Below are 23947 nucleotides of genomic sequence, written 5' to 3'. Positions count from 1 at the left end.
CTTTTATATTATGTATGCATGTATGTATGTACGTATGTTAATATGTAATATGCGTAAGCTATATTTAAATATCATTACGCACTTTTTTGGGGTTCTTTTTTATATTAAAGTATTATTGAACTTCACTTGCGTTTACTGCCTCGCTGCTAGCAGAAGAATTTAAGAACAAATTGTCTTGTTATACTTTAATTTAGTCTTTAATAAATAAAATAACGGTTGAATAAATACCCTACATATGAAAATAAGGTGTTTCATTCCGTTTAAACTAAAATTAAAGTAATTTTAACTTAAGAAAAGTTAAAATCTCGTACAACCTTCATAAAATTTTGTGTTAAAAAAAATCACAACTACAGAAATTTAAGTTTTATTGAGTTGTTTTCTTCTCCTGTACAGTAATGAAAATGTTAGTTAGGGCCTTTCTATATTAAGGTAGCGATATGAAATGTAATCTATTAAAACAAGTCAACAATTGTTATGAACAAAATTAGAAAAAACTTTAATTTATATTTGTAACATTTGAAATAAAAATTGTATTGTTACATTGAAAAAATTTAGCACTTTTTTTTTCTTCTGTAGAACATTTTAGCACTTAGATTTTCAAGTTTTAGCATATTTTGAAATTCATTTTCTGGCAACACTGATGATCATGCGAGACTGACTGTTTTTATACAATGTGTGTGCTTGCGTATATGTGAAAACAAAAACAAGAGAGCTCACTGCAGCTCGCTGCTTTACATCATGAAAATAGTTCTCACTTGGCTGACGAACAGATACACTGAATAATAGAAATATACAACTCAAATTATTACACAAAAAGTGTAAATGTAGCTTAAGAAATTGTGTGGTTTTATATAATAAGAAAGCATATATACTAGTGTGTCCCTTATAAGCCAAACTTTTTTTTTTGGAATTTTGGAACGCATACCCTCTATTTTTTTTATATATATAAAACTATAGTTAAATATGAAATTTTGTCTTTCTATCATGATTGCAACCCGTGCCGACTTGCGATTTTGTTTTGAGGTGCATTTACAAGGGGAAAAATTAGAGAAAAACTAATTTTTTGAACATATTTTGGTGAATGTGTCGTATTTCCTTACTGTTATAAACTTTAAGTAAAACCTATTCAGAATATTATAGTCCATGCAATTGACTAGTCTTAAATCAAGAAGGTCAAAGGTCATATTTTTCAATATTTGGAATTTCTCATGGAAAAATAGCGAAATGGTATATATTTTTGGGCCGATTACTAGACTTTGTGTTATATTTTTCTTAAGTTTCATCATATAACATATAGCATTTCGGTATCTTTCCATGAGAAATTCCAAATATGGAAAAAATTGACATTTGACCTTTACGATTTAAGACTATATTTAGAATTATCTGGACTATAATATCCTGAATAGCGTTTATTTAAAAATCACAACAGTAAGAAAATTCGACTCATTCACCAAGATATGGCCAAAAAAATTAGTTTTTCTCGCAAAATTTAAATCGCAGGTACGGAAAAACTATGGGAGATATTTCCATAATTTTTGCATATTTTTATTCCCCATTATGTTCTCAATAAATCCGAATGTGATGATCAAAAAATTCTGAAATTTGTTTAACAAAATTTTTAAAAATTTGAAAATGGAGTTTTGAAACTGCCGTTAAAAAAATTTTATTTTTTTGTTCATACCTAAGAATAGATTAACGGTATCCTACGAAGACAAAAACTCAAGTATATATGGACATATTTTAAGTAAAAATAAGCTTTTATTTTGATATTTCTCAAAATATGTTAATTTTGTTTCAACATTTCTTGTTCTAGTGGCCTGAGACACGTTAATGGCCTGGCGATTTTTTAATAACTTTAACATTTTTTAACCAATTTTTGTCTTTTGTATCTTATTACAACAACAATTAGGTACACATTTCGATTTTTTAAAATTAAATTGCAAAAGTAATTATTTAATGGCAAAATTTTTACAAAAACTGAAAAATGCATTTTTTTAAATGTTGTCTTCCACATATAATAAGGTTTCTGTTAAAGTGATAACTATGTATTACTCCAAATTTTCGTTCCCACGACAATTGGATTTACGCCCGATTCCCAATCGGTCAATGATTGTGAACTCAGCAACAACCAAATTTTTATAATTTCGAATATTGTTATTATTACAGACATTAACATTTGAATTAAAGTTTTTGCTGAAATAACCGTCTCATATCCAAAAATTGTATTTTCCAATAAAAATCCTTGATGCATGTATTATATTTTGTAAGATGCACACTTCTGATTTATTTTCCATTATAGTACTTATCATCAACTTAACAAAATTCACCTGATGACATGTTTGACAATTGAAACAATTTTCGAAAATAATCAACAAACAATAAATGACAATTTCACTATGCAAACAGTGATGACAAGAAACTCAATGAAGCTTGTGATTGGCTGCAATTTAAAGTGGTCTTCTGTCTGTCTGTAGTTCTGTGCAACATGAAACAAAATATTGTTCTAAAAATACAAAAACAAAGTGCAAGTGCAACTCATGGTAAAATTGTTTTTCGTTTGCAAAACTAAAAAGGATTTACATTCATTATTTATACATGAAAGTTGTGTATAGAGGAGTACATTGCTCAGGGAGATAAACTGTCTGTAAAAAGGAAAAGAAAGCAAGAAACATTTGATCTGCATTATACATACAGTTTGTAAGTATATTTATGTATATGGATGGAGTCTTTATATGATTCTTTATATAGTTTTGGTAACATATGTTGTTTAAAAATTTAAAATCATAAAAAAGAAGAAACAAAACACTAATATGTGTGTTATTTTAACAAGGATGCATGTATAGACGACATTTGATGTTGGCTTCCTTAAAAATGAAATACATAGTACACAGTTTAGAATGAAAATAAAACAATAAAAAAGGAATATACTTATTGGGTTGTGGTGAAACTTGAGTACTCTATAGCTTAAATATATCTTGAAAAATAGAGGTGAAGATTGAAATTTATTCATCTAGGTCATAGGAAGTTTAATCGCCTTCTTTCTGACAAGGCTCTAATTCATAATGCCCAAAGTGCACTAGTAAATTTAAATCATGACATCCTTACTGAAAACGTTCCTCTCTCTGTGATTTGTTAGCTTTTTAGTAATTTTTAAATCCATAAAGTAGAGACAGGAAGTTAATCCAGATTCAGTAAATATCATCCATTAATTTGATATTCGATTCTTAGTTTTCACGACAGAGTATTTTTAGAAATTAAGTTAGTGCTACATATGTATATACATAGTTGTGGATACTTTGTCAATTATCAGAATCTCTACCTAAAAAAATTGTAGAGATCAATATCAATCTATAAATTAACTTTCAAATTAAAGTTGTCTATAATATAAACATTCGAGCATAATTACAGGGAAAGTCCAAATCCTATAATTTAAGTGCAGAGTGGATGGAATTTGTTGTTAGTTATTATGTCATTTTCTCCAAAGTCCAATATTGATATATTCTCAGCATTCAGAGATATTGAGATCTTTCATTTTCCAAATCTTCCCTTCTAGAAAGCTTCCATTGTTCATATACTAATAATGACAGTAGGTTTTCAAGTTATATTTATAGTTGGTTGCCAAGACTCATATACAGAGAATTTATAATTTTTATAAAAGTTTGCACAATTTAGTTTTGGCGTGATAACAAAAATGCTTAAACTGATTTGCTGCGCAAAAGAGCGCGATTTTCGTGTGCCAAACTGCTGTGTGAAAAATCTCTACACAAGTAGCGCCTTCTAGCCAAAGTTCTTATTGCTCCCCGGGGCAGTAAAAGCATTTGGTCAATCGTTAAAAGGATAAAGGATATTGCTGGTTCCTCAATTCCTACTATTTTAAGGGATGACCAATCATTCACTGACCCGGATGATAAAGCCAACCTTCTAAATTATTTGTAAATAACACTGTACTACATTTTTCAGTTCATTGCTTTGGGACTCAATTCTGACAATTGCACGTGAAAGTAGCCCCAAAAATAAGAACTTCTGCATCATTAGTTTTGTCAAGTTTTATCACTTTTTCTATATTTTAGCACGGTTATATCTCGTATACCGTACGGAATATCTCTATTGTGACTGAAGCAAAGTTGTAGATATTGAAAAGTAGGAAAAAAGTACGGAACATACCTACCCGAAAAAGGTGCATCCAGTGCCTTAAAAATCGCAAAAATGCCATTTTTTTTAAATTGTTTACCAATTTTTCACCTTTTTTGCTCAATAACTGGATTACAAATCCAATTATGGACTGATCACCATGAAATAAGGTCGTGTGATTTGTGTCTATATAAAAGTTATTTATCATGAATTTTGTATGTATACCATAATTTTTAACAGATTTATTCACTTTAAAGTGATTTTCGGAAGCTGGTCTTATATGGGAGCTATGAATAATTATGGACCGATCATAATAAAATTTTTTGACATGAATTTTGTATATATAAAACTTATTTGGAGCGAAATTTGTGTATATACATATATAAATTAAACATTTATGACCGATAAAGTCCAATTTCGGGAGGACATTTGTATGGGGTCTAGGTGAAATAATGAACCGATTTCAGCCAAATTATATGTACCGAATTTGTTTATGATCGGTCCATAATTAGTCATAGCTCACATATAAGACACGCTTCCGAAAATCACTTTAAAGTGCATAAATCTGTAAAAAATTATGGTATACATACAAAATTCATGATAAATAACTTTTATATAGACACAAATCACAAGACCTAATTTCATGGTGATCGGTCCATAACTGGATTTGTAATCCAGTTATTGAGCAAAAAAGGTGAAAAATTGGTTAAAAAATTAAAAAAATGGGCATTTTGGCGATTTTTAAGGTACTGGATGCATCCTTTTCGGGTAGGTATGTTCCGTACTTTTTTTCTATTATTCAATATCTACAACTTTGCTTCAGCCACAAAAGAGATATTCCGTACGGTATACGAGATATAACCGTGCTAAAATATAGAAAAAGTGATAAAAATCCACCTTGAGGAAAAAAAATTCGTATGGCCATTAAATTAATACGGCAGCCAACTTGACAAAACTAATGATGCGGAAGTTCTTATTTTTGGAGTTCTTATTCGTGTGGAGTTCTCAGTCTCCCATCGGACGCGTCCCAGGTGGCGGATAGGGGGAGCAACTGCCTAGTCTAGTGATACTGTTTTGACAACAGGTCACTAGCCTTGACAAATGCTCAAGCGATGTCAATATCTTAAGATGCATTTTTAACAAATGGTCTGAACTTCTTGACATAGCTAGGTCAGTAAACGGAACTGCGTCAGCCGACTATCATAATACTGTGATGCATTTTATAACAAATGGTCACAGTAGGATGTAATTGGTGTTAGGATAATGTTATTACTGGTGATACATTTTTGACAAATGGTTACCTAGTGCTAACACATTCTTTCTCTCTTCTTAGTGTTACTACCCGCGGACCAAAACTGTTCTTTCTCTCTCTACTCTTTCTTTCCCCCCCCACTTGTAAGGTCAAGGTGATGGTAGCAGTGCCGAAGACCTGAATGGCTAGTAAGTGGTTAAAGATAACTAGTCGCTAACAGCTCCCCTCCGACGCCAGGGCACGGGTCGGTTGTAATACAGTTTCTGCCTAATCCATGTACGCCGTCCCTGCATGGAGTGTCCATCCCCTTACGCGCTCACTCGTGGGAACAAAAATGAATAATCTAACACACAATAATAACAAAAAACAAATAACAGCAAAAGGCCAGCAGGGGAAACCTATGCTGGCTGATTGCAAACAGTCAACTGTCCAACATTCTGGTGACAGTTTGACTAAAAGCAGCGAGGTAGCCTTGGACTTTAAGCCGAGCACCTCAAAAGCTGCATTAGCCCTCGCTGGTAATATACCAGCAACAGCCCCTGCATTGGACACTGTCGAGAAGACAGTTGTCCCTGCGAAAATGCTACAGGTTGGATCGTCGAACCAGAAGTCGGGTCCAACCACCGTAGCCCCACCCGCCACTACGGCAGAACCGAACGCCCCCATTCGCAAAGAACCATCCATTATCGACCGGCTTGGATCCAAGTCGGCCGATGCGCTTAACATCGACGAATTGTCGAAACTAAGTGGCTGAGCTGGACAGCTCAAACCCTCCTCCAAGCGCAGATGCAGCGAACCAAGGCGCATCTTCTGGGCCCAAACGGCAACGCTCAGAGGAGGAGCTGCTCCAGCAGCAAAACCCACAGCCGAGGACTAAACGTCCGAAGCAAGAGGCTCGTGTGATAAGAAGGCGTTACAGTGAAGTTGCTCGCAATCCACTGGTAAGGGCTATTATCGACAGGAGTGTTGATGACGGAGCTATCTCCCAGGAGAAATGGCTGAAAATCCGTCAGGGTATGCTGGGGGTATACTGGAAGATTCTCAAGGAGAATCCCGGTCCATCCCTGCAAAACGATGATGCTGGCTGGTATCAAGGCCATGTAAAACTGCTAGCGTGTACCAATGACCGCTCAGCTCTACTGCTAAAATTAGCAATTGCGTCCCTAGGGGAATTGTGGCCTGGCGCGAAACTGGACGTGATCCCGGTAAACGAGATACCTCGCAGACCGAGATCAGTCACAGTTATTCCGGCGGAACCACATGAACCTGAGGAGATTCTGGCATTGGATCTCTTAGGTTATAAAACTGTCGCCTACGCGGATGACGTCGCGGTGGCAGTCTCTGGGATCCACTTGGACACGATATCACAACGCCTGGAACATGCACTCAGTATACTGAGTCGGTGGAGTACGGACAGTGGATTGAGCGTAAACCCAGGCAAAACTGAACTTGTACTGTTCACAATGAGGTACAAGATTCCTCATTTCTCGCTTCCCCGATTAAATGGTGTTGAACTAACACTATCGGACAATGCAAAATACTTAGGAGTTATTCTGGATAGTAAACTATCCTGGAAACCCAATACCTTTTCAAGGACGTCAAAAGCCTTGACGGCTATGTATGTCTGTAAGAAGGCGATAGGTACGCAATGGGGTATTAGACCCCAGTTTGTCAACTGGCTATGTGATGCGGTCATTAAGCCGACACTATTTTATGGAGTTTCTGTCTGGTGGAAGGCATTAGACAGTGGCTCGACGTGTATGCTATTCGAGAGAGTGTTAAGGAGAATGGCAATCCTGATAACAGGAGCTTCAAGAACGACCGCAACAAAGTCGCTCTTTACTATATTGAACTGGATCCCTGTGGATCTTATGGCAAGAAAAATGGCATTTACTTCTGCCTTTAGGCCAAACGCGATTGGTGCGTGGAAACACGCTCCATATGGTCACGCCAGCATAATAGGTAGTATTCAGACTCTTCCGGAGAATATCGATTACTGCATTTCTAGGCCCTTCATAGCGAGGAATTTCGATTTCTCAATTCCGTACGGTACGGAAGCAATGAACGGGCCCTTACATGACACAACGGGTCTCTCAGTCTATACGGACGGTTCTGTGAAGGGAGATCGAGTTGGCGTAGGTGTCTATATTCGGGAACTCGATATTAGGTTATCTTTCAGACTTCGGAACGAATGTAGCATTATTCAGGCTGAATTATCGGCCATCAAAAGGGCGGCTAACTGGCTTAGTTATAACAAGATATCTGACAGGGATATTTGTATATATACTGATAGTCAGGCAGCTATAAAATCCCTGACAGGTGTATACACAACATCTAACTTAGTCCAGGAATGCCGGGCATCCTTAAACAGGATGGCGAGACATTCAACAGTCGTACTCAAGTGGGTACGGGGACACGGGGATATTACTATAACGGGCCACTGTGTTGCCGATGATCTGGCGAAAAGAGGCGCCATGTTACCTGACGGAGACATAGATTTCCTATGTGGGATTCCGTTATCCAAATGCAAGCTACAAATTAGTAACTTCTACTATGAGCACGCTCAGGCAAGATGGGACTGTGAACCCACATGCACTATGACCAGAACGATATGGCCCCGACTAAATCGGGGACGGACAATTCATCTTCTTGGCTTTACACTCTCACAATTGAGTGGTGTAGTGGCGGTCATAACTGGACACTGCACCTTTGGTAACCACGCTAGGAGACTTGGTTTGCCGTACCACGACTTCTGCAGAAGTTGTCAAAACGAGGAGGAGGATGAAACTATTTTTCATCTTCTTTGTCATTGTCCGGCATTAGGAGATCTACGCCTAAGGTTTCTGGGGCATCGTTCCCTAGATAGTCTTTCTGAGCTCTCGAATATGAGGCTTGAGGGCATTAGTGCCTTTATAGGTAGAAGTAATTGGTTGAAAAGACCAGACACGGGGATCACTTTAGAGTGACCCAATGATCGCCGACTCATTGGCACGTAAATTCTTCAAGATCTCCTCCCTCTCTTTTTCTTCTTACATCTCCTTCTTAACTTCTTCAATCTTCAATCTTCTTCTTCTCCCTTTTTCACTTATATCTGTCCCTCTTTCTTCTTCTTTCTTCTACTTTCAGGTAACACAAAAAAACCATTGCTGGACCCATGTGAGCTGCTCTTTCTCTCTTCCTCATTTCGTGGCTGCCTGGAAAACCTAACCTAACCTCTTATTTTTGGGGCTACTTTCACGTGCAATTGTCAGAATTGAGTCCCAAAATCATGTGTTGTACTGTGTAATTCGATCTTACCGGAAAGCAAGATCAGACACTACCCGAGATAGAAAGACTATCAGTTACTATGAATAATATACATATTCTTTCGCGCTAGAGCAGTTTAACAAGTTTTAGCGGTTCTCAACATAAACAAGTCTCCAGGGTCTGATGGTATACCAGAAGCAGTGTTCTTCGATGGTAGCTCGTCCATTAGCTAACCTTTTCAACTCGTACAAAACGTAAGCTTTCAAGAGCACAAAACGGTGCACAATGATATAGACAAACAAGTAAGAGAGCTATATTCGGCTGTGCCGAATCTTATATACCCTTCACTAACTTATACTTTAAAATACAATTTTTTAGGTAAACAAAATTTATTTTTTTTTCCAAAGTTGTTTTTTAATTTTTTGTTAAAAATGTTTTTTGAATTGTTATTTTAAATTTTTTGAATTTAATTTTTTTTTTTTTTAATTTAAAAAAAAAATTTTTGAAAAAAAAAATCGGGTTAAAATATATTTTTTCCAATTTTGACCCATTGTAGGTCCAACTTACTATGGTCTTATATACGTCGTTGCAAAGGTCTTTGAAATATCTGTCACTAGATATCCATATTGTCTATATTAAAGACTTAGTAATCCCGCTATACATAGGTCAAAAATAAGTAAAAAATCGAGGTTGTCCTGGGTTTTTCCTCATATCTCAGCCATTTGTGGACCGATTTTGCTGATTTTAAATAGTAAACTTCTCGAAAGCATGTCTTACAGAATTATTGCAGATTTGGATCCAGATGATATCTGGGGTATTCAGAAAATTGATTTCAACAGACAGACGGACCTACAGACGCACATGGCTTAATCGACTTCGCTATCTATAAGGATCTAGAATATATATACTTTATAGGGTCGGAAATGAAAAATGTAGAAATTACAAACGGAATGACAAACTTATATATACCCTTCTAACGAAGATGAAGGGAATAAAAAGAGGGACGCAAAAAGAATTTGAGGCCAGGGGTCCCCAAAGTATGACTACTCGGGCATGTTAAATTTTTAAAATTATCCTATTTCTTCGTTTGTGTTCTGATTTCAACAAATTACATATATAGTATCTCCTCGTCGTGCACTAGCAATTATCTCTTATAGCTTGGGGATATTCGCATTTGAAAATTAAATTTTCAACATTTTTATCTACTTTAATCCAATTTGTTGATAACAGCGGTTATAAATATTTCCCGATTTTCTCCATTTTTCTTTTATTGGACTACCAACAAATGTATATGTCAAATAAAAACGAATTGTTTAAAAATCAATAAGAAAATACAATGGGAGTTTCGTCCGAGGGTATGTCACAAAATTGAAGTTAACTAACTAATTAAAAACAACTGTTTCTTTTTCAGATGAAGACAGATCCTCATCCGACAAAGACCCCGAAGAAGAAGGCTCACCATCAAGCAAGAAAGTAAACACAATAGAGAAACAGATGTGATCTGGTACTTTTAATTGAACACTTTGGTGTTGATTTTAATTAAGTATTTTTCAGACCCCTACAACACCAAAAATACCGCTTTTCTTTATAGACAATGTCTTGAACCTGACTCAGCGAAACTCTGTAACTATATAATTTCTTTTTGACCCGCCAATCACTGATCCCTACCATTTGTCTCATAGTGTTTGTTTTTTTTGGGCATATATTTATAGAATTAATTGCTGATTTTTTTTGTTTTAAATTCTGAATTAAGATATTAGTGTATCATCTCAAATAGAATTAATTAATTCGTAGCTCTGATAACAATTCTATCGCACCGCATCAGACACTTTTGTCAGTATTCAGTGTAGGGTATACAAATTCTTTACAATTATTATTAATACAAGACTCTTTGTTTTAAAGTAATCATACCTACAAAATTGTACTTGTATTGCCAAGTAAGTACTGCAGTATTAGCTTTTTTTCTATATAAATTCCTGTTGTTTCTTAAATAGGATTTTTAGTGAGCCTATTTTCAACATTACACCTGAACATTACGATATATTATCATTATGTATCTATGTAATACATATTCCTAAATACATATGAGTTTGTACCAGTATGTGTCTCTGTATTTACCACACACTTAGTTTTTCATGTTGAAAATTACCGAGAATTTATACTTTTGTTTTTATATATTTTGGGTTATAAAATGACAATGTTTTTCATAGCACTGCTACAAAAAAAAAACAAAAAAACATCTAACAAAGACAATGTAAGAACAAAAACTAAACTTTTCTTTCATTTGTCGGTCCTGTTTGGTGTCTGTGTGAGTGTTAAAAACATAAATACTCCAACACGAATGTATATTATACTATACAGTAGACTGCATAGCAGGACTATATGTATGAGTTCAACTTTTGAATCCTTTAAGGATTCTAAGTTACAAAAGTTTATTTGTGTTTTTTTTTTACTTAGTTAAATCATACTTTATACTCATTGTTAGTTTTAACAGGATGTTAGTTTATCTCTTTGATATGAAGGCACTTTTTATGGGTTATTATGTTTTTTGTTCGTTTTTTTTTTTGTTCCTAATGAAAAAGGATATAATGAAATTTTAGAAAATATATATGAGAAACTTATTCAATATTCAGTGTTTGAAATGTAACATGGATAAATGTTATTAAGTTTTGTGTTTAGGTGGTTTATCCTTATAGTATTGTGCGAATTTAAATAAAGTTTTCCCAAGTAATGTTTGCTTCCAAGGTGTAATGAAAACAATTGGCTAATTCACAATAAAAAAATATCGAGGGACAATATTCAAAATCGTCTATCTTAGAAAATTTAGGTTTTCAGGAAAGCAAACAAACAGTTTAGTTAGCTTATTTATGAGCAATATTGAATTCTTTCTTCTACAATATACATATTTTTAAGGCCAGTAATAAATGTTAAGCGCTTTCTGGACGAACTTTTTCGAGCATTGCTGGCTGTATGTCACGAATAACTCGAACAATGTTGACCTCCAAGACGTCAATTGTTGCTGGCTTATCAGCATATTTCAGTGACTTCACTTAGCCACACATGAAATAATGAAGAGGTGTCAAATCGCAGGACCTTGGATATAAATTGACAAGTCAATTTCTCGAAATCAAATTATCGCCAAATTTTATTTTCCATAAATCGATGGTTGCGGCCGCCGTATGACACCGGCTTCATTTTTGAAGAAATAACGTCTGATGATGCGACAACCATGTTAACCAAACGATGCATTTTTTTCTGGATGTACTGTAGTCTGTAGAGTCTGTTGTGGATTGGTCCCACTCCATTTGAGTCAATTTAGCGTATTAAGAAACCCGTTAAGCCAAAAATGAGCCTCATCGCTGATCACAATTTTCCAGTAAGTTTTCAAAGTAAATTTGGTTAATTTGGTAGCGTTCTTCAAACGTCAATATATTCATGGTGATTTGCCAGAGTCTACTGATCATAAATATCCAAAAGTGAGCGGAGTATGACAGTTCTTTTGACGGTTATAAAATCATTTTCATGAAAATCTAAGATAGAGGGTATTGAATATAATCCTTCGAATATATTTTTTTTGTCTTTTCTTTGGCAAAGAAACTTTGGTTTACGGTTGTGGTATATACAATTTCATAACATTATATAATTAAGTGTCTATATTAACTAATAACTATCATCATAAATATGTATCTGTTATTGTATTATCGCCAGAGTTAAAGTCACGCCTTAAATATTGTTACAAAATTGTACTTGAATTCAAATATTACGATTTTAAGGGCTGATTTAAAAGTAGCATAATGCTTTCAAATAACAGTGCTGTAATAGCAAACTGTAACATATCTGTGGGCATTATTAAATAAAAGCTTTCAGTTGATTTGATCGTAAATTGGCAACGCTGTATTCGAATTCGAATATTCAGTTAAAGAACATTGTAGAAAGTACACCACAAATGGCGTATGTATTAGTAATATCTAGAATATTCGAACTTTGACAGTTAAAGAGCAATCTACAGTGCAGATGGCAGTGTTATAAATAGTGGCAGAGGTTGCAGTCGTTAGTGAGTTTATCAGAGACACTTTTCGAATAAACATCAACTGAGTGCCTTAAAGTGTGTTGTGTTTTTCAAGTAAATTCGTGTATATTATAAAGTGTGTCTTTATTTCTGCGAATTTATAAACGTGTATAAAAAACATTGAGTGACTATTTAATTCTGTTGTTGTACATTTTTAAATAAATAAAGAGTTGTACCATTTTCAAACTACTAAACGGCTTTTATTTGCAATCAAAAGTATCCGGTTTATTTAAAGGAAATAAACTAGCGTTTTGAAAAGGTTAAAACGTAACAATATGTTAACATAACGTTTGTCTAAACTGTAGTTTCATCACAATATTTAGTACAATTCAAAGGGCAATTTCATACATTATAAACAGGAGAGTAGTATCTGATGCTCTAATCCTTGATCATAGAACAGGCTGGCTTCTGCCCACTCAAAGCTTGTTTTTGGGGGACTTACTAGCCTTTCAAACAGAAAACTAATGTCATTCCATTCGGCGTTTTGGCGAAATATGATCTAATCCTTGATCTTAACACAGGTTGAATGCTGCCTACAAAAGGCAGTCTGTGTATAATCATCAAGCTCTCATCGAGCTAACTATAGTCCGCTTCCGTAACAGACACCGAAATGGTTTTATTACATTCACCGTTTTGTCGAAATTAAAGTGGTAGTTGGGGATATTTCCTATGCATTCGATGAAGTTTAGAATGGTATACTTTTATCAAAACTATATACTTTTGTGTCTGTAATAACTTCTGTACATTTATTTCCCGGATTCTTAGGCATCGTCATCAAACGAGTTCAATATTAATTCATGGGTAGCGCAAAGCTCCGAGCTTTCTCCTACTCTATTTGTTATATTTTAGTGACTTGTGTGTCAAACTTCCAAAGACATTGGTAGCAATTGGGATCATGAGACAAAATATTAATGATATTCTTAATCGAAATGGAGTCTGGCGAATAGGGTTGAATTTAATTCACCTAAGTGAATTAAAACACAAACAGATGCTTTGGAAGCTTTCTAGTGTCTTGGTTTGTAAAAATTGTTTGATCTATAATTCACTCTATCTGATCTATAACACCTCTTATATCCAGAGCTTCCTTGTATATTTTGGAGTTTCTTCGGACGACCTTGTGACTCCTGGAAGTGAGAACCAACCGGTACTTCTGACAAATTTGATGAGATTCATCAGTGACACATCTCACGGATAGTTCAGATTATGAACGCATGCTCTAAGATGTCTTATTATATGCTTTTGTAAAGCAGGGAAGTCACATAGAAGGTGTTGTACCAATTCATCCTCTTAATCATATCACAAACTTGTGCAGTAGTTAACGTGGGTAACCCATACGTTTGGACATGCATTTATCCAGAGGAAATCTGGATATTGTACAAGTGATAATTGACTACCAATGTGTGAATGGCTCGTAAGTTGCGCACTCATCAGCGATTTTATTTCCCCGTATGCCTTCACGTCCTGAAATTCATATTAGCTCAACAAGGTATTGTCCAAATTAGGCCAGTAAAAGAATACAGTCGAGAACACATTTTAACCTAATTACGGAGTTTAGAGCACTGATTGATGCAAGGCTCTTCAAGTATATATTCATAGTTGAAGTTCCGAGATTCCCGGATTCTTCTCGATACAGTACCGATAGCATATACCTCAGCCTGAAATACGGTGAAGGTTTAGGACAGTCTGAAAAAGACCAAGAGCCAAGTACATCAGAGAAATTACCTGATCCGTTTTCGAGATCGCATCTGCCATAAGAAGAAAAGACACTGCTGCGCCTCTGGACTTCGACGCAGTACCAGGATGAGTAATATACATCCTAGATTTGGAAATTACCACTATAATTCGGACGAGAACATAAGGAACAGATGCTTGAGGGTTCGGCTTTGTTGCTTATGAGGCCCAAACCACAGTCCCGGACGAATTTAAAATGGAGACAGAGACTCATTAGTCGCCATGGTAGGGACAGACGCTACCGAGTTGAAGTCTTGGTCTTCAACTGTAGCAGGGAATATCTGACATCTACAAAGTAGGAAAACTTAAATCCAACGTCCAAAATTACTATATCTTCTAATCCACTTTCAACCATCTATTTTGGGATGCAAAAAACAAAGAAAATCTGTCTGACGAACGTATTGGTGGTGTAGGATATAAATACGCTGATGTATCTGCCTTTTATCAGACAGTCATCGTCACATGTCAGCAAAACTCAAATCTCATACAAATCAATTTGAATTCTAAATAAACCAAGAGATGAATATTAGTATTGCTTTGAAATACAAGGTGGCTCAAAAGTAATCCTCCTATCAGAAACTGCTATAAATTTTTCGATTGGCCCCTAATGTCAGTTCTGTTTTGACATTTGTGTAGTAAACACATGCGAAATACACGTTAATAAACAATGTTACGCTACACTGCTCCAGAACGCGGAATATTGCTGACTATTTATTTGACTAATAATCGGTCGGTGACTTTGGCACAACGTGAATTTCGTCGCATATTTCCTGGCCGTCCAATGCCTACTGGTGAAATACTGCGACGTTTAGCCGCTCGCCTCGAAGAGACTGGCACAACACGAGATGCTGCCAGACGTGGCAGACTCCGGAGTAGCCGTTCTGCAGAGAATATTGCTGCTGTAGCCGAGGATGTCATGGAAGCGCCGTCGACATCGACCAGACGACGTGCCACGCAAATGGGTATCAGTCGACGGTCTTTACAGCGAATTTTGGTACTAGATTTGAAGATGTTTCCGTACAGCAGCTGTTAGCTGCTGACCGCCAACCGCGTCTAACATACGCTCAAGCCATCCTTAATCACCACCAAGAGGAAGATGATTTTTCATCAAAAATAATCATGAGTGATGAGGCCCATTTCCATCTTAGCGGATACGTAAATAAGCAAAATTTACGCTTCTGGGGCATTGAAAATCCGCGTGTAACCCACAAACAGCCATTACTCTCGAAGAGCCATTACTCACCAAAGTCACTGTATGGTGTGCTGTTTTCGCTGGAGAAGTCATCGGACCTTTTTTCTTCGAAGACGTCGCGGACCAAACGGTTACTGTGAATGGTGAGCGCTACAGAGTAATGATCAACGAGTTCTTTTTGCCGCAACTTGATGAATTGGGATTGGAAAACATGTGGTTCCAACAGGACGGTGCAACGGCACACACTGCACTTGCCACAACCGATATGCTGAAGGATGCATTTTCCGGGTGCCTAATCTCCAGTTTTGGCGATTTGCACTGGCCAGCAAGATCGCCTGATTTGACCGCTCCAAACTTCTTTTTGTGGGGCTTTTTGAAGTCGCGGGTTTATGTCAACAAGCCTCAGACTCTTGCAGCTCTTAAAGACAATACCCGTCAAGAATGTGAGGACCTATCGCCGGAAGTTTTGGCCAAAGTGATGGAAAATGCCATAAAAAGGGCTCAAATGACAATCAACTGTGGCGGCGGCCATTTACATGACATCATATTCTCAACTTGATGTAAAAAAATTAAAAGACCAAATAAAAATAATCCACAAGAAATCAAAGTTATTCATTTTTTTTTTAATTACAGCCAAAAAACATTGGAAGTTTACTTTTGCGCGTAAATAAAAAGAACTAATTTTAAGCTGAAATCGAATATGATAATCTTAGTCTGCTTCGATATACCGATAGACTTTGCTACAGGTCCAAACATACCAAACGTTGGTGGCTGCATTGGTGATATAGCCTTACGAATTTCAAAGTTAGCTTTGATTGGACCTGTAAATAAGTCCACAGACATATCGAAGCAGAATAAGGTTATCATATTCGAATTCTGTTTGAAATTAGTACTAATCTCCGAATCTTGGAATATGGTTTCAACGAGATCCGGATATTAATCATTAAAGATCTTTGAAATATTTTGACAGACCTCCTTTTCAAATATGCATCTATTGCAGCTAACACAACAACACACGATCCACATCTAAATTCAGAAAACCAGGTGACTAAAAATACTGCAAAATACATAGAATTCGCATCTTGCTCCTCTGAAGACTCAAATGTCAATCTCAAAAGCGGTGTAAAATATATAGAAATTGAATATATTACCTCAAAAAGTATAGAATGGAGACAATTCGTGGTGTCACCTTATTCCACTAAATATATAATAGTTCAAATGTATATTAAAAGTTTTTCCATTTAAATTTTTAAACATGTTCCAGTTGAACTACTTATTTATTGCATTAAAAATTAATTAAACTATATACTTTATCTTCATCCCTTCATTTTATCTATTTTTATCTACTCTAAATGTTTTTTTCCGCAACATTTTTTTACATTTAATTGGTTTTTATTTTCTTATTCAAGCATCATTGATCCAAATAGCAAATACATGTAACTGGGTGTAATGATTACGACAATATTATTGTCTCTTCTCCTTGTAGTTTCTAGTTTATACAATTTGAAGGTTTTTTTTCCTGTTCAACAGTTAACAACCTACATTGAAATTGTAGTAAATATATCCATATAAACAGTGTAGGTGTAAAATACTCTTAATTGCAATTTTCTATTAATTTAATATCGAGCAGACAACAATAACAACAACAAAAATCTTTTTAAATTTAAAGCTAAATTTGTATATTTAAGCATTATTTTGTAATTGCACAATAGTGATAAATTATAATTTATCACTATTGTAGAATAAAAACCTCGAACGTTTCATTTTCAATTAGTTTATTCTGTGTTGGTCGTGGTGTATGTGGCTAAAACTGTTCAAATTCAAATTATATTTATGAAACTGCTGTAGTAAAGTTCAATTTTAATTAGAGGTCAAAACCAAAAACTAAATAAAAAAAATGTTTTCAAATACACGTTGTTGTTATTGTTGTTGTTTTGCAGTTTGGTATAGTTTTCTAATGAGTTTGAATATCTGCATGCACCTACATATGTGTGAAAAGTTGAAATATATATATTTAGAGAATAAACATATGTAAAATTTTGGGAAATTGGTGGGAATTTTAGGGAATTCTAGATACTATGCGAAATTAATGGAGCAAATACATTTAAACAAGTAAGAGAGCTATATTCGTCTGTGCTGAATCTTATATACCCTTCACCAAATTATACTTCAAAATAAAAATTTAAAATTCCCCCAACAATAAATTTCAGTGAATTTATCAAATTAAAAATTGGGAATTTAGCATAGAACAATTTTACTAAAATCCTAATTTTGTATTCCCGAATAACCATTTAACGATAATTTTGTTTAAAAAAAAAATTTCGAATTTTTTTTTAAATTTTAATTTTTTTAAATTTTGCGAAAAAAAACTCTTGGTGAAAAAATTCGGGTTAAAAAATATTTTTTTCCGATTTTGACCCATTGTAAGTCTAACTTACTATGGTCTTATATACGTCTTTGAAATATCTATCATTAGATATCCATATTGTCTATATTAATGACTTAGTAATCCAGATATAGGTCAAAAATAGGTAAAACATTTTAAGTAGCAACCGAGCGGGAAGAATTCCGGAGATATTCATGTATGAATCGTGTATGTAAGTTATTTGGGGGCTTCGGAAAGTTGATTTCAACAGACAGACGGACAGACAGACGGAAATGGCTTAATCCTTATATTCTGTTGTGCCGAATCTTCTATATCCACCATCAATATGTGATAATAAAATATTTTTCTGATATAGGGTTATATGTTGGTAGGGTAAATTATGGACCGATCCTCACAAAAGTTGTTAAAAAGATTGAGGTTCATTAAAAAAAGTTTATGTCCAATTTCATCACTTTATTAATTATTACACTGTCCAAGAGCATTTTTGGAACAGACGAGCGACCCTATAATTCTGAAAGGGCATGTTGAGTAGATCATTTTTGTAGAATAAAGTTATAGTCCAGCTGGGGGGTTACTCTCTATTGTGATGCGAAAGCAATTTCGATGCGAAAGGTAAATGCGTTAAGAATACAATTTTGTAATTTGTATCGTCTACTCAAACGCTTTCGCAAAAAGAAGCAATACTGGCACCACAAAATAAACAATAGCGAAGAATGACAAAATGAAATGTCAAAACTTGTAAATAAAAACATTTTAAACTAATTTTTTGTGCGATGCGAAAACGTAATAAGGATACCAATTGTACCATTTTTCTTTCGCATCGCAATAGAGAGTAACCCCCCTGGTCTGAATTTTTTTACAGTAGGCAGAATTAAAACAAATAAATAAATAAACCTAAATATCTCTTGAACTAAAAGAGATAACTTACATATATTTACATATTTTTTGTAGACCTTCTTATAGACTATTTACATTTAAAATTTCAGCGCATTCGGATCATACTTGGATTTTTGGAGATATTTTTAAAAAAATGTGAGACCCGATATGGCGTGTAATTTTGCTAATTAAGCATAAAGGGCTCTATTTACTACTTTTGTGTCTTTGGTGACCCCCAATGAAATTTTACGGCAAAAAGTCTCGTAGAATATTTTAATCCTTAAATGTCCTTTTTGAAAGGACTTTTTTCGATTTTCTCGAAAAAGGGTTCAATTTGACCCCTAAAGATAGGAGATAGGGGGTTAAGATCTTCCACAAAAATGATCCCCATAAAATTCCACAATATAACTCTGACAATAAGAATTCTCTCAGATATTAACTTACAACATTTTTTTCAGTTAGTATAATGCTACCTTCGATAAAAAAAATTAGCTTTGGACACACTGTAAAAAAAAATTCAGACCAGCTGTACTATAAGTTTATTCTACAAAAATGATCTACTCAACATGCCCTTTCAGAATTATAGGGTCGCTGTTCTCTTCCAATCAAATAGTCTCAATTTGTTGGAGAGTGTTATTATAAGACAATTATGAATAATCCAGTCATTTTCTGAGGGGACTTTTTATGGTGACAAGGGACAAATATTGAGCGATTTTCGCGATACATTACAGTATAATTTCAAACTACTTCACAGTACTAAGTTTCTGCTGCTATCGAAACAAATACTAGTCGGACGGGGCAAGATCTGAACTATAAAGCGGGCGAGGAAAAAAGTGATCCTATAGTATTAGAAATTTTAGTTTTTCAGAATCAAGCTCACATCGTATGTTTTTGGTAGTGAAGGAATATTTTTGAAAATCTCATTTAATTCACCCGGAATCACAGCTGTATTCCTTTTTTTTAATTTTACCTTCATCGTAATCATAATTATTTTTTTTTTTGTAGTTCAATGTATAAGTAGAGCATCGTTATTAGTAATGAATTTCCATTTTATATTCCTATATCCATTATTAAATTTATTTACATAGCACATTCATTCAGCCATTTAAGTTTTAAGATAATATGTATGTATCGCACATGCAGACTCGTACATAAATGCTGGTATCGATATGTATAAAATTTATACATTTGAACATTTTTATGGTTCATTTAACTTAAAATACAATTTTTATGCATTCTCAGGTATAATTAAATTTATTGTTTTAGATTTTACAAGTGCCTTATATAAAAATATACTACCATTGTTTCTCCTTTTATCAGTGAAAACCAGCGAACAATATTTCAAAAATATTGCAAAAGAATTATGTCCAAATATGTTTGATTTCTAGGAATTAAACTTAATATAAGATAGTATACTGAACATTCTAAACTATTCATCTAAAATCATTTACCTGTTACTCTAGATATTGAAGGTCAAAGGTCACAAACATTTTTCACAATTTTTCTATTTATGTATTTTATTATTGAGATAGCCAATAAAGACCTGCACAAGCTGCATTGTTTAACATGAAGACAATTGCCACATGATGCTTTTGTCATGTCATGTTATGTTCTTTTACCTACTTAACAGCAACACGCAAAGGCAATGTATATCAAAACAAAAAACAAATTCAGCATCATTTTAACAACATCATAACACACACAACATTAAAAAAATTAACAGATGCATGGATGACATGGAAAATAATTTCAAGTCATTTAAATCATGTATGAGGCATTTTTTGTATGAGATAATTTCAATTCATTTGTAGTATTTATTGTGTGCAATAAGAAAAAATTGACTATAAAAATACAACTGAAATTTATATTTATATTATATAGTAGGTCAAAATAAAAATACGAAAGTACACCAATGGGTTTTTCAATGTTGTTTTGGAAAATTTTACAATATTTAGTAATATTACCTGTTATATTATTACTTAAAAAGGAATGCGTGGAATATAAGCCATAAAATGCCAATAATTTTCATGGAATTAAAAATTTAATGTTTTTCACATATATATTTTAAATACTACCTGAATTAGGTACAACCGCTCGAATATTATTAACGGGACATTTAATAATTACATTGCAAAATAAAATAAAACTCCATGAACAAAGCCAATTGGCCTATTAGACGGTGTTTAATTAAAGAAAATTAAATTAATGTATAAATCCTTAACGGTGAAGTTTATAATATATTTAATGATATTAAAGACAAACGTGTTTATTATACTCGTTGTAAAAACGTGTTTAAATTTAATGAAATGTCTCTGAATCTTTCGCGGCATAATTGCTACAAAAATATAAATCTACGAAAATGTTCCAATGGAACAAATGCAACTGCCCAACGATTTGAAGAAAAAGTGTAGGGCATTTATTGCGTAACTTCACAGAAATTTTTTTTCCTATTTTTTGTTTTCAAATAAAATCTAGGAGGCTTGAACAAAATTATTTAAATTTTCTAGTATATTTTTATGTTATTCAAAAATGTTTGAAATTTTTCTTGGAAAATATTTAATTTTTTATGATTTTCAGCTATACAATGAGAAAATATGGGCTAAATTTACTGCATTTTTGAAATTTAATTATATTATTTATGTTTCAGACTTTTCGATACATTTAGAAATATTGGCCAATATTGGGATATTATACACAAATATTTGAACTACATAATGCAATATATTATAAAATAGCAACAAATTTGTGTAAAAAAAAGCAAAAATTTCCTTCATGTAAAATTTTATAATATTTATGAAGATGTTCTTATTCTGAATGAAAAAAGTTTGGAAAAAATTCATATTCGATTAATAATATTTATTAAAAAATTCATTCCAATTATGAATTTCTTTTTCCAGTGTTACACTTTATTATTTATATTTTTTAAAATCCTTATATTATTTGCTCTAAATATTTAAAAAAAATATATAATGCTAAATAATAATAGTTCTCAGATTTTCACAGTTCAGCAGTTGTGTACAATTTCATTCTGCTATGCAATTTTATTCTGCCTAACAATGCGACACTTGTTAACATCAATTCAACTCAAGCTACCACACATAATAACAGCATCATCAATAGCTATAGACATGACATGGCACAACACGGTTTTCGCGGCGCTAAGACATGGTACAACATGGTTTTTGCGGCGCGATGACATTGAACAACATGATGTGCGCGTCGACACAACAAAACAAAGCATCAAATTTTGAAGTAAGACATTTTTCTACAAAATGTTGTCTTGTGCAGGCCTTTAATAGCCAATGCAGGATCATCGTTTTTACAATATTTTATACTAAATATGTTAAACAGTTTAAGTTTAACAGAATATTTACAAAGATTTGTTTGCAATTCCAATTTGATTGTTGGGTTGCCAACATGACTACCTCTTGACTATTATCGAATTTATTGTATTTATTAATGAAATTTATTAACAATTTTGCGATATGATGTTAATAAAATAAAACATAAATTTCAGCTTTATAAAAATCTTGCAGATGTATATGTAATTTTAAAGAACCTAAATATAGAGCAACTTAAATCGCTGAAAACTCAAAACTATTGGTGGGATTTGTTCGACACTTGGAATATCAATATAAAAGCATTTAAGTTTTCGAAATATTTGCTTAAATTAAAATTTACTTGAGGTTATTGCAGCAGTAATGCCTCAATATTATTCGATTTAAGTTCCATAATTTTTCTTTATATAGGGCGATTTGGAGTGTAGCTGACAAAAGAACAGTAAAGATAATTTTCAAAGAATATGATGATGATACCTGATGATCTTCAGAGCCTGTTTTCGATTGGGTCATGTCCCATCAGAATGGAAAACTTACAAGTCATTATCACCAAATAGGGAAATCATCTCATATTAAGGCTAAAGACTTCAGGCCAATCAGCGTCTCCTCGTTTCTACTTAAAACTTTGCAAAGAATTATTAATGTCGATATTAGATCATACACTAAATTGGCATACACAATCCAGGAGAAGCAAAATCTCCAAAACGTATTCGAACGTATAATGAGAATGGTGTGTTGTTGTGCAGAGAATGGATAAAAATATAAAATAATACAAATCTGTCTTCTTGTTGTTTTTAAATATAATGCTTGGATTTTACATCGCAACGAAGGATGTAACATGTCTCAGCTAACCTACCTTTACGCAGATGAATATAATAAAGTAACTGTTTTGGATAGGACTCAAATCTCAAACAAGTAAAACATTGGTTTGTTAGTTAGAGTTGCCTTTACTTTATCGCTTTACTTGTCAGTTATCGTCGCTATTATTATGTTGATGTGTTCTGTGACTGTGATATCTGATTGGGATATGATATGATTTCTAGATCATTGATCCTAGATTAATTATTGTTGTCAATCGTTTATTTTATGATTATTAAGAGCTCTCTATTACAGACTGATAGAATTTCAATAGATTTGCGTTCTGACGCTATAGAGTTTTTGGTTTAATTGGCAGCCATAAGTCGTCGTTCTCCAGTCGTCCTATTGTTCTAATAAAGGATAAAATATAGGCAGGTTAATCACACGTCGTTCCTTTGCATGACCATATTTTTCTGGTATTATTGCAAGAGGGTCAACCTTCCCATTTTTCTTTGTCCATAAGATGAAGTTTGTTTAAAATTAGTTATTTAACTGATTGGCATCAGCTCCGAAGTTTTCTTACATTTTCAGGCACAACTGGTCCGAGTAGATACCATATCCTACCTTTCCATGTGAGACTAAGCCTTCAATGAATATTTGTATGACGTTCTTCGGAAGATGGATGCCATTGTCATAGTCAAATCTATACAAATTATGTGAGTCAGAATATTTATGTGGGTCCCGATTACAGTTTTTCTTTTCCCGCACTTTTTCAATTCCCGGAAAATTTTTAAATTTCCCGGTACCTCGAATATTCCCGCCTAGAAAAAATTATTCAATTTTAAGAATGTAGACCTCGTTAAAAAGCTAAAAAATGTCTTTGGTTTTAAAATGTAATTGAATACAAATAAAAACATCCATTACAAAT

Source organism: Calliphora vicina, chromosome 2 (assembly GCF_958450345.1).
Source record: "Calliphora vicina chromosome 2, idCalVici1.1, whole genome shotgun sequence".
Taxonomy (NCBI): Eukaryota; Metazoa; Arthropoda; class Insecta; order Diptera; family Calliphoridae; genus Calliphora; species Calliphora vicina.
This window is presented reverse-complemented; position numbering follows the sequence as displayed.